Here is a 10,526-nt window from a genome sequence, read left to right as displayed (position 1 = left end):
GTAGCTTGGCTCACTCGGTGTTCGAACCTCTAACAAGAGACCGCAACTCTGAATTTGCGGTGCTGCATTCTCGTCGCAAGTTGATGATCTTTTCTCAGCTCACTGTCATTTCTTTAGGCAAAAGATGCGGCCGCAAGTCTACTTTGCGGTGCCGCATATTCACAGCAACTTTATGCTCTTTTGTTCTTTTTGTTCCATTTTGTCCCTCTTTTTTTCTCGACTCACAAAACCTGAAAAGACATGAAAACACACAAAAACACGAACAAACACTTGAAAAACCTACTCAAAAAGTATAAGTAGTGGATGTAAAAAGCCCTAAAATCCACGACTTATCACCCATGACATAGGCAGGCTCTCATGAGAGTGTTATATGATGCACACGTGCCAGCTGGTACAATCAGCAAAGATTTGGCTGGGCTGGTAGCCCACATCATCAGAGAACACAAAATCTACTTCTCAACAGAGGAGTTTCCAGCAGAAGGGACCTCTCACAACAGGGCCCTCAAGATCACCGTGGAATGCGGAGGCAAGGCAATAGGGAGAGTGCTTGTGGACAATGGATCAGGCCTCAATATTTGCCCCATCACCATATTAATAGCTGAATCCGCCAGAGCGGGACAAACCTCAGGGGGTTTGATGGATCCCAAAGTGACTCCCTGGGAGAAGTAGACCTGCAGATCCAAGTCGGGCCTGCCTCTTTCACAGCAGAATTTCAAGTTATGGCAATTATGGCCAACTACAACATGCTCTTGGGAAGACCCTAGATACATTCCCCTGGCGCAATCCCATCAACTCTGCACCAGGCCATAAAATTTGAATGGCAGGGACGGGAAATTGTAGTGGCAACTGAGAAGGATATTCAGAAATATCCTTACAACATTGTTCCTGTGATCGAGGGGAGTCCTCACTTATCAAACTTTCATGTGGTGGAATACGTTGGGGCCACTCATGCGGAGAAAGAGGTCAACAAACCTATGCCAGCGGTCTATAAGATGATTTCTTCCACCATGCTAAGAAGTGGTTTTGAAACAGGAAAGGGTCTAGGAAGGGACCTCGAAGGGATAACAGAGCCCGTGCCAATCCGAAAAGAAAATTACCACTTCGGTCTAGGATATACTCCTGATGAAGATGAGCTCACAAAGAAAATCAGGAGATAGTCCAAAACAAGGAACTTACCTCATCCAATTCCAGGACTGTACCAGTCATTCCGCCGAAAGATGCGGATGCTAAATAAAGAAGAAACGGGCGAGGGTCTCAAGTCGCTGTTCCAAGAAGAGAAATGCTATGCGGTTGTTGAAAAAGTCAAGAGACACACAACATATGCAGTCTGAGGCCGGGAGAGCGCCTGAACAATTGGACATCTACCCCCCTCTTGGCTCCTCGGTAGAGAGATGGATTTTCCTTAAAACTTTTAGCTAAAAGCGATGATATCGGCTGAGGCTCGAATGATCGCCTTTTCTAAATTACTTCGTGATGTTTAAAAATGGAAATGGTCCGACATTGTTTCGAACCAGGACCACAGTTGTGTTCAATTGCTCTTGAATTAATGAAAAGCCTCGATCTACATAAAACTACAATTCTTATCAGATAATAAACCTAACTTTACTTTGGATCGCCTTTTCAGTAGTAACCATAATAAAACAACCGAAAATGTCATGACGTGTCGTGAAACGAATGAGGAAAACAGACGATAGGAATACGAGGAGTACGATAAATCGACAATGATGCCAAAGGGACTGGTAGAGGAATTGGAAGAAAAGAAGAAGCCGAATATCGATAAAACTGAGTTGATCAACCTCGGTGACGAAGAGGATGTCAAGGAGACACGAATCAGTGCTCACTTGGAAGCTCCACAGAAAGAAGAGCTCATAGCTCTATTGAAGGAATATGTGGATGTCTTCGCCTGGCCATACGCAGACATGCCAGGATTGAGCACTGAAATTGTAGCCCATATATTACCCATGAAGGAGGGTTTTGCTCCGGTTAAACAGAAGACGCGAACATTTAAACCAGACATCAGTATCAGGATAAAAGACGAAGTAGAGAAACAAATGAAGTCAGGAATGGTGGAGGTGACGTCCTACCCCACTTGGGTGGCCAACATAGTGCCAGTAGCTAAAAAGGACGAAAAGATTTGAATATGTGTGGACTACTGAGATCTCAACTAGGCCATTCCAAAAGACAACTTTCCCCTCCCAAACATCCATATTCTAATAGACAACTGCGCCAAGCACAAGCTGCAGTCATTCGTGGATTGTTTCGCCGGGTACCATTAAATACTCATGATCGAAGAAAATGCTGCAAAGCAGCCTTTATCACCCCTTGGGGAGTCTACCATTAGAGGGTAATGTCGTTTGGCCTCAAAAACGCTGGCCCCACGTACATGAGAGCTATGACCACTCTGTTCCATGATATGATGCATCGAGATATTAAAGTTTATATGGACGATGTCATCATAAAATCAAGGGAAAGCTCGGAGCATACTGTTGAAAGACTTCGCAAATTCAATCTAAAGCTGAACCCTACAAAGTGCACATTTGGAGTGCCTGCAGGTAAATTACTAGGATTCATAGTCAGCCGTAGAGGTATTGAACTAGACCCTACCAAGATTAAAGCAATTCAGGAGCTACCGCCTCTCAAAACCAAGAAAGAAGTCATGAGCTTCTTAGGAAGGCTGAACTACATTGGACGGTTCATAGTCCAGTCAACTGTGATCATAGAGCTAATCCTTAAGTTGCTTAAGAAGGACGCTCCCGCAAATTGGACGAAGGAATGCCAAGAGGCATTTGACAGAATCAAGAGACACCTTTCCAATCCTCCCATCTTGGAACCGCTCAGGCCAGGGAGTCCTCTGTTACTGTATTTATCGGTATCAAAAAAAATCTTTCGGATGCATGCTCGCCCAGCATGATGAGAAGGGAAAAAAGGAACATACCATCTACTATTTGAGTAAGAGGTCACTTTCTGTGAAGTGCAGTATACGTTCGTAGAGAAGACATATTGTGCTTTGACCTAGATTTCCCAAAAATTGAGACACTACCTATTGGTGTTTACAACTCACCTTATATCCAGAATGGATCCGCTGAGATACATCTTCCGACAACCAATGCCTGTAGAAAAATTTGCTAAATGACAGATGCTACTAAGCGAGTTTGACATCGTGTACATAGCACAAAAGGCAATCAAGGGACAAGCCCTAGCGAATCTGCTGGCAGAAAGTCTCGTCGATGATGAACTGGAACCATTGCAGACTTTTTTCCCAAAAGGAGGAAGTGATGGCTATGGAAGAAGAGGTGGCAAAACCATACTCGGGATGGAGACTGTTCTTCGATAGAGTAGTCAACTACAAAGGATCAGGCATTGGGGCGGTGTTGATATCAAAAATAGGGCAACACTATACAATGGCTGCAAAACTCGACTTCAGATATACCAATAACATGGCAAAATACGAAGCATGTATCCTCAGCCTCAGGATGACGTTGGACATGAACATCCAGGAGTTGTTAGTAATCAGGGACTCCGATTTGCTCATAAATCAAGTAAAAGGAAATTAGGCAACCAGAAATGATAAGATACTCCCATATGTGAATCTAGTACAAAAATTATGTCGGAGATTCAAGAGTATTGACTTCAAGCATACTCCAAGGGCTCAGAACGAGTTCGCAGCCGCATTGGCCACAATAGCGTCTATAATCCAACACCCTGAGAGTACCCACATTGATCCATTAGAGATCCCACTGTGAGAAGAACAAGCTCACTGCACCCATGTCGAGGCCGAGCCAGATGGCCAACCATGGTATGCCGACTTTAAGGCCTACCTGGAAAAAGGAGAGTATAACAGAGAGTTCAGCAAATCAAAAGAAGACTATCAAGAGGTTGGCTAATGGGTTCTTCTTGAACAAAGAAGTGTTGTACAAAAGGACCCTGACCTTTGGTTACTCAGGTGCATGGACGCCGAGGAGGCTGCAAAATTGCTAAAAGAGGTGCACGTAGAGGCATGCAGACCCCACATGAATGGATTCATCCTCGCTAAAAAAACCCTGAGGACAGGATATTATTGGATGACCATAGAGCACGACTCCTGTAAATTCATGCAAAAGTGCCATCAGTGTCAGATATACAGGGATCTGATCAGAGTTCCCCCCACAGAATTACACGCAATTGATCACATTTACTCATGAACTGACCCTAGTTTAACAGAAGATCCTAAGTGTTCAAATTTAATAAGTTTAAAGTATTAGGAGAAAGGTGAAATAAAGTAGGTTGGTCATGTTTTGTCAAGTCTTGAATAGTTTAGGGATTGAGGCTTGCATTTGAAACATGAGGTCTGTTTTCTCTTCTTTGTGCATGAATGAAGAATATGGCTTGATAACAACTCATGATCATTGATTGTTTAGGCTTAAAAGATGGAGATAAGTAGATAAGATCTTATAAGTCCTGCCAGACACTACAAAAGAAGGGGTAATTTGCGGAGGTTGAAAGTTGCAATTCGCGGGGGGTTTTAGCCTCCACTAATTGCTTCAGGAGGCTAAAACCCCTCGCAAATTGTAACTTTCAACCTTCACAAATTATCCTTTTTTTTTATATAGTGAAAGTAAAAGAAGAAAAAGGGGTGGGGGGGGGGGGGGAACTGTAGCTGGAACCTAAGAAAGGTTGGCTTTGATATATGAATTGTCCAGTCTCCTTTTGGCATATGCTCAAGGGTAAGAAAAGAAGACCACAAGTGTAGATATGTGAGTTAAAACCACTTGACTAATGGGAAAGTCTTTTAAAGACATCTTAGGAGAAGATTGAGAAAGGTCGGGTATCACTTGACCCATGGTATCTTCTTCCCAAAATAAGAGATTGTCATGGCATGTCCACAAGTCTATGGGGTGTAACACCTACATTTGCACACTTGTTGTTTTCTTTTCCATTCTGCTGAGTTAAATGGATCCTAAAGATGAACTTCTTGTGCATTAATAACTGTTCACTTAGATTATTAAACCCGGTCTTAATGTTTGATTTTTGGATTTAAATGAACTTTGCTGGTCTGCTCAGCTATTAGAGATGGGTTGACTAGGCTAGATAATATATAGTAATTTGAAGATTACAATCATTGCTTAAAATTGGAAAGAGGAAAAGGCTTCAAGTAGGAATACCGGTTGCTGGAAAATAAGGCAAGAAATGTTTTATGTGGACAATATAATAAGGTATAACAGACTCCCTAATAACTGGTTAGGCTGGGTTCAGGATTAAGATCTATATGGAAGTTCTGTATGCATTGATTTGATTTCATCTGTGTTTGAAAGGTGGTTTGTTTTTTCTCTTTTTTCTAAGAAGCATTAAGACATTAAAAGAAAGGAAAGCAGTGGCTTACATCAACTTCGGGTGGCAGTATAGTGTCTTAAGGATATATTTGACTCCTTCTTTGTGATACGCTAGATAATATATTATGTTTTCAACTTTGAGACGTATCCTTGAGTTTGTTAGTCTAAAATCCAGTTAGAAGATAATGAATGAACCTAGTCCTGTTGAATAGGTATGCTTTCCCCTTTGTGTAGTATTAAAAACTAGCTAAGGGTATATTAACAACAAGTGAGCTTAGAAATAATACTAGGTGAGTGAGGGATACTTGTCCAGTTTGAAAAAAATGAAGAAAACGAAGAGTAGGCCACTACTTGTGAATAGGTCTAAATCATGTGCATCTTTTTTTAAAAATCAACCTGTTTCTTTCTGCAATAGAATGGGATCAGGGAAAAAGGTCTAAAAGGGATTTCAAACTTGAACTTAAAATGTTGAAGCTTCTGTGTATCCTTGGGACTTTTGGCCTTTTCTATTTGCTTAAGGTTTGTGTGAAGATGTAGTTGTTGTACTCAAAACTGTATATTCTACATAGAATCATTAGGACTTAAAGTCTTTTGGCATTGCCTACAGTTGATCTTGGTGTGAATTCCAATTTGTTTTGTCTTGATCTTTAACTAAACTCTGCTGAGGGTAATGCACCACTTCACTTGTGTTTGTTAAGGCTAATAAAGCCATGACCCTTATCATACTCCCTTGGCATAGCCAGATATACCTATGCTCTTGTTCCTGTTGATGTCATAAGTGATTAAGGGATCAGTTGCTTCCCTTGTGTGCTACATACTAATAAGTGGTTGTCTCAATAAGAGGACTTAGATTTCACCTATTTGAGTTTGTCCATATCATGCCTATTAGGATTGCAGCTTTGTTCTCCTGTTTGTTTCCTGCATCCTGTGTGAGACTCACCTAGACTTAAAATATGATTCCTAAAGAAATGGCAAGAATCTTTACTCAGGGTTGTGCATAGGACATCTAGGCTTATTTCAAGGTTTTGTATGAATAATTCTACATGTTCTCTGTGAATGCCAAATCTGCTGTTCTTCTCTGTTGTATTGTACCATGTATTGAAGCTGGTTTATCCTATGTTTACATGCCTTTACTTACTTCACCATCTCTACTTGATTCAACACTGCTTGGGACTGTGTTACTTCTATGTGATTGTTTATGTTGTGGCTGTTTGGTTCAGTTTAGTTTTGGCCACATTATGTCCATACAGATTACTTTCATTTCATGCCTAAATCATATTCAGTGCCTTGGCCTTGGCTCATAAGAGTAATATACCTGCTGAGACCATCCATCTCTTCTCTTCTTGTTCTTATCTGTTCTTGTTGATTTATAATTGTTCTATATTTGTGTGTATATTTAGACCTATCCTATTTATTCAAAGCCATATATGTGGATATGTGGATCTGTGTCTTTCATGGCTATATTGGTTGAGGGCGGCAGTTTAGGTGGGAGGGGGGCTTAGTTTGAACCTTCCCCCTGGTGACCAGCTATGCCGGAGGTTCATGAAACCTCTTGAAACTTGTATGGCATCAGGAACAAGGGGGGTTATGACTTTGCCTTCCCACCATCTAGGTTTGAGATTGAGTTTGAGGACATGAAAATACATATGCACATTATGTGAGCTTGTGAATAAATAGGATATTATGCTTGTATGTGTGCATATTTGTGTATATGATAGGATTTATAAATGAATAGGACACTGTGTATGTATGTGTGTATAGCTATATATGATAAGAGCAAGAAATATAAACTAACCGAGGTCTTGGTTTCTTTCCCTCTTCACTGCATGGCCATTTGGGCCAAGATCCAGCCGCCCTATTGGGTCAAAGGCCCAATAGGGAAATTCTTTCAAGTTCGTTGGGTTTAAGAAGAAAAGAGAAAAGGGAAGCTAATATATTGAAGGCCCAGTCATGATTGAAAATGACACGAAGGCCCAACCATGGGTGAAAATGGTTACTAGGGGTTTGGTACACCCCTAGTCTACCTTCCTTATATTATTTGTGCCATCTCTATTCGCTTAAAGTGTTTACTTGTAAAAACCCACAAATATTGTTGGAATCGTTTATGTTTTTGAATTAAGCATCTTAGGCAAACGGCGCATATGCCGTTTAAACTGACTCTAAATCCTTAAAACAATCCTTTTGAAAATATGGAAAATACTTACTGATTTTGAAATTTAAAATAGGAAGCAAATTGCGTTCGGTTTTAATAACCACAAGGCTAAAGGGGTTTTTTTTCAAGGCTAAAGGGGTTTTTTTTTTTTAAAGACAAAATAGTATGATACGTTGTTCAAAATTGAAGGGGATCAGTAAATTAGACAAAATCCTTTTCAATTATGCAAACACATTTTTCTAGGTTTTAAGTTGGCAAAGATATGGCAGTTTGGGCCAGAGCCCACCTAAGTTTTTTTTAAAGAAAACCAAATGTTCAAAGAAATATTTTCGGGCCAGAGCCCATACAGTTTGGTCTTTTAAAAAACAAATGATATAAGTCAACTTTTGGGGCTGAGAGCCCACTTAACTCTTTTTGGTATAAATCTATAGCTAAGAAATTGGGAAAAAAACGTAACTGTACACAATTTTAAAAATATTTACGATTTCTTAACAGAGCTATTTAATTTACATTTCTTAACCGCATGTGAATGTATTTCATAACAATATCCACCCCGTTTCTCCATCACAAATCCAGCGAGATATCTCCTTACATTAATTATCCTGACAACCTTGATCCCTGATTTAATGCTCAACATATATTTAGTTTTTTCTCTTTCTTTCAAAGAATGGTTGTGCCCACTAACATAAAACGATGATTTTAATGGTAATGGTAATTTAACTTTTTTCACTCTTCTGCCAACCTGCTCTCTTTAATTACATAGTAGTATCCTTCTTTATTATAAATGTGTTATACTCATAATATTATTAGCATAATTGATAATATACATTATTATACTCGTAATATTACTGGTATAACTAGTACTAATATATAATATTATATTCATAATTTATATAATTAGTACTAATATATATTATTATACTCATAATATTCCCAGTATAATTATTATATTATACTTATAATAGTACTTGTATAATCGGTAATAGACATTATTATACTAGTAACACTACTGGTATAAATAGTAATATATATTATTATACTCATAATTATCCGTATAATTATCAGTATAATTAATAATACCAAACCCGATCTTCTTCAACCAATACATTATTATAATTATACTCATATTATTATTAGTATAATTAGTAATATACATTATTATACTCATAATATTAATGGTATATTTATTTATATACATTATTATGCTGATAGTATTATTGATAGATCAGTCATATGCATTAGCGTGTATAAGAAAGTTAATAGGCTAATAGCACAAAGTTAGGAACAAATGATGATTACACAGTTTAAATATAATGATGCATAATTAATAATATTATATAATCTTAAATAAATCATATATGTTATTTATTGCAACTCCAATCACTTCTCATATGGGAAAAAAATCAAACCCAGTTGTATCTCATTATACATTCAGACAAAATCAATTACAAATAAATCAAATGAGTTCTATACTCTACAAGCGTCCCACGCAAAAAACGTATACCAGCTTTTATATCAAAGCTTTGACAAATAGGAATTTGATTTTAGAAAAGTTTGACATTTACAAATATAAGAGACAAAACTTTTGAAAGAAAAAAGTAGTTTTGAAAATAACAAAATTATGCACCAAGTGAGAGCAGTAAATCAAATTAGGCAAAATATAAATTAAAAATACATTCGAAATTGAAATATCTGCCTTTCATGCCTTCTATGCGTTTTTGAAGTCGGAGAACAATGGGGTGTATTGGTTGAAGAAGAGAAAGAAATGAAGAAAATGGGGGTGTAACAATTAAAGAAGAGATAGAAATGATAATAAAGAGTAAGAGGATAAAATTGAATCCCTAATTTAGTGGGATCATTAACTATACACGTTATTTTTAATATGGCAAAAGAGTAATAAAAGTTGTTATTTTTTATGTATTTTAAAAATTGTGCTAATTACGTGCATAAATTTAGAAGCGTGACTTATGATGTAATTCATCCTAAGAAATTCTGGCCAAGGCCCACGTTTTAAATAGCTAAAATAAGGTGTTTTGGGCCAGAAAACAAATGGACTTCAAGTCAAAAAAATTTCTTAAATAAATCTGAAACTTTGCTCAAACAAAAGAAATAACGAGCATTTTTTTTCAAAAGAAATACAAGTCATTGGGCCATAAAAGTCAATTTCATTTTCAAAAATAGCGTCCAATATGTTTAAAATTATCTCCCCTTTTTGGTAAAGCTAAAACGGTTCAAATTTTATACACTAGTTATAAAAGTTTTAGGTAAGGATGTCTGGAAATGTGTTAAACGGATTAACCCGCTCCATGTGTGAGTCAAGCATGAATAAAATCGATTCGCCCAGATTATAAAATTAATAAACTTTCTATCCTTTTTATAGAAAAGCTACTATCCTTATATATAAAAGAAAATATTTGTACCCGGATATTATAAATCCGAATCTAAATACCCTATATATAAAGGGAATATATTCAATACTTTTTTAAAAATAATATGCAAAAAATGACAATATTTTTACGGGAAATAAACACTAAGGAAACAGTTCGTGCAAATACTCACACATTGGAATTCGAAGGTCAACCGTATAGTACGGATCCTTAATACTAAGTGCTAACACCTTTCCCTAGGGATCGGACCCTTACCTAGAACTTTGGATTAAGAAAGATTTTTCACGATGTATGAATAAATTCTTCAAAACCGGTTTTCCTAATTTCCTAAAAATTAGGTGGCGACTCTTTTAAAACAAAGTTTGAAATTGCACCAACGATTTCGAAGTAGTTTTTCCGAGCGATAATCCCGCCCACGAAAATGTGAACCGTCACACTTCATAGTTTTAACAAAATTTTAAATGGCTAAAATGATGGAGTTCGAGCCACACTTCTTTTTCAAATTGGCTTGGAAAAAGATACACTATTGAGATAAATAATTGGAACAAGTCGTCATTGCATTTAAAGAATAACTTTTAAAAATGTAAAGTTGGAGTAAATTTTGTATCATACATTAAGTTTAAGCAAGAAAAAAACATAATTGAAATTAATATATTATTATTTCAATTTTTCATCCCC

This window comes from Lycium ferocissimum, chromosome 6 (assembly GCF_029784015.1).
Source record: "Lycium ferocissimum isolate CSIRO_LF1 chromosome 6, AGI_CSIRO_Lferr_CH_V1, whole genome shotgun sequence".
Lineage (NCBI taxonomy): Eukaryota > Viridiplantae > Streptophyta > Magnoliopsida > Solanales > Solanaceae > Lycium > Lycium ferocissimum.
This window is presented reverse-complemented; position numbering follows the sequence as displayed.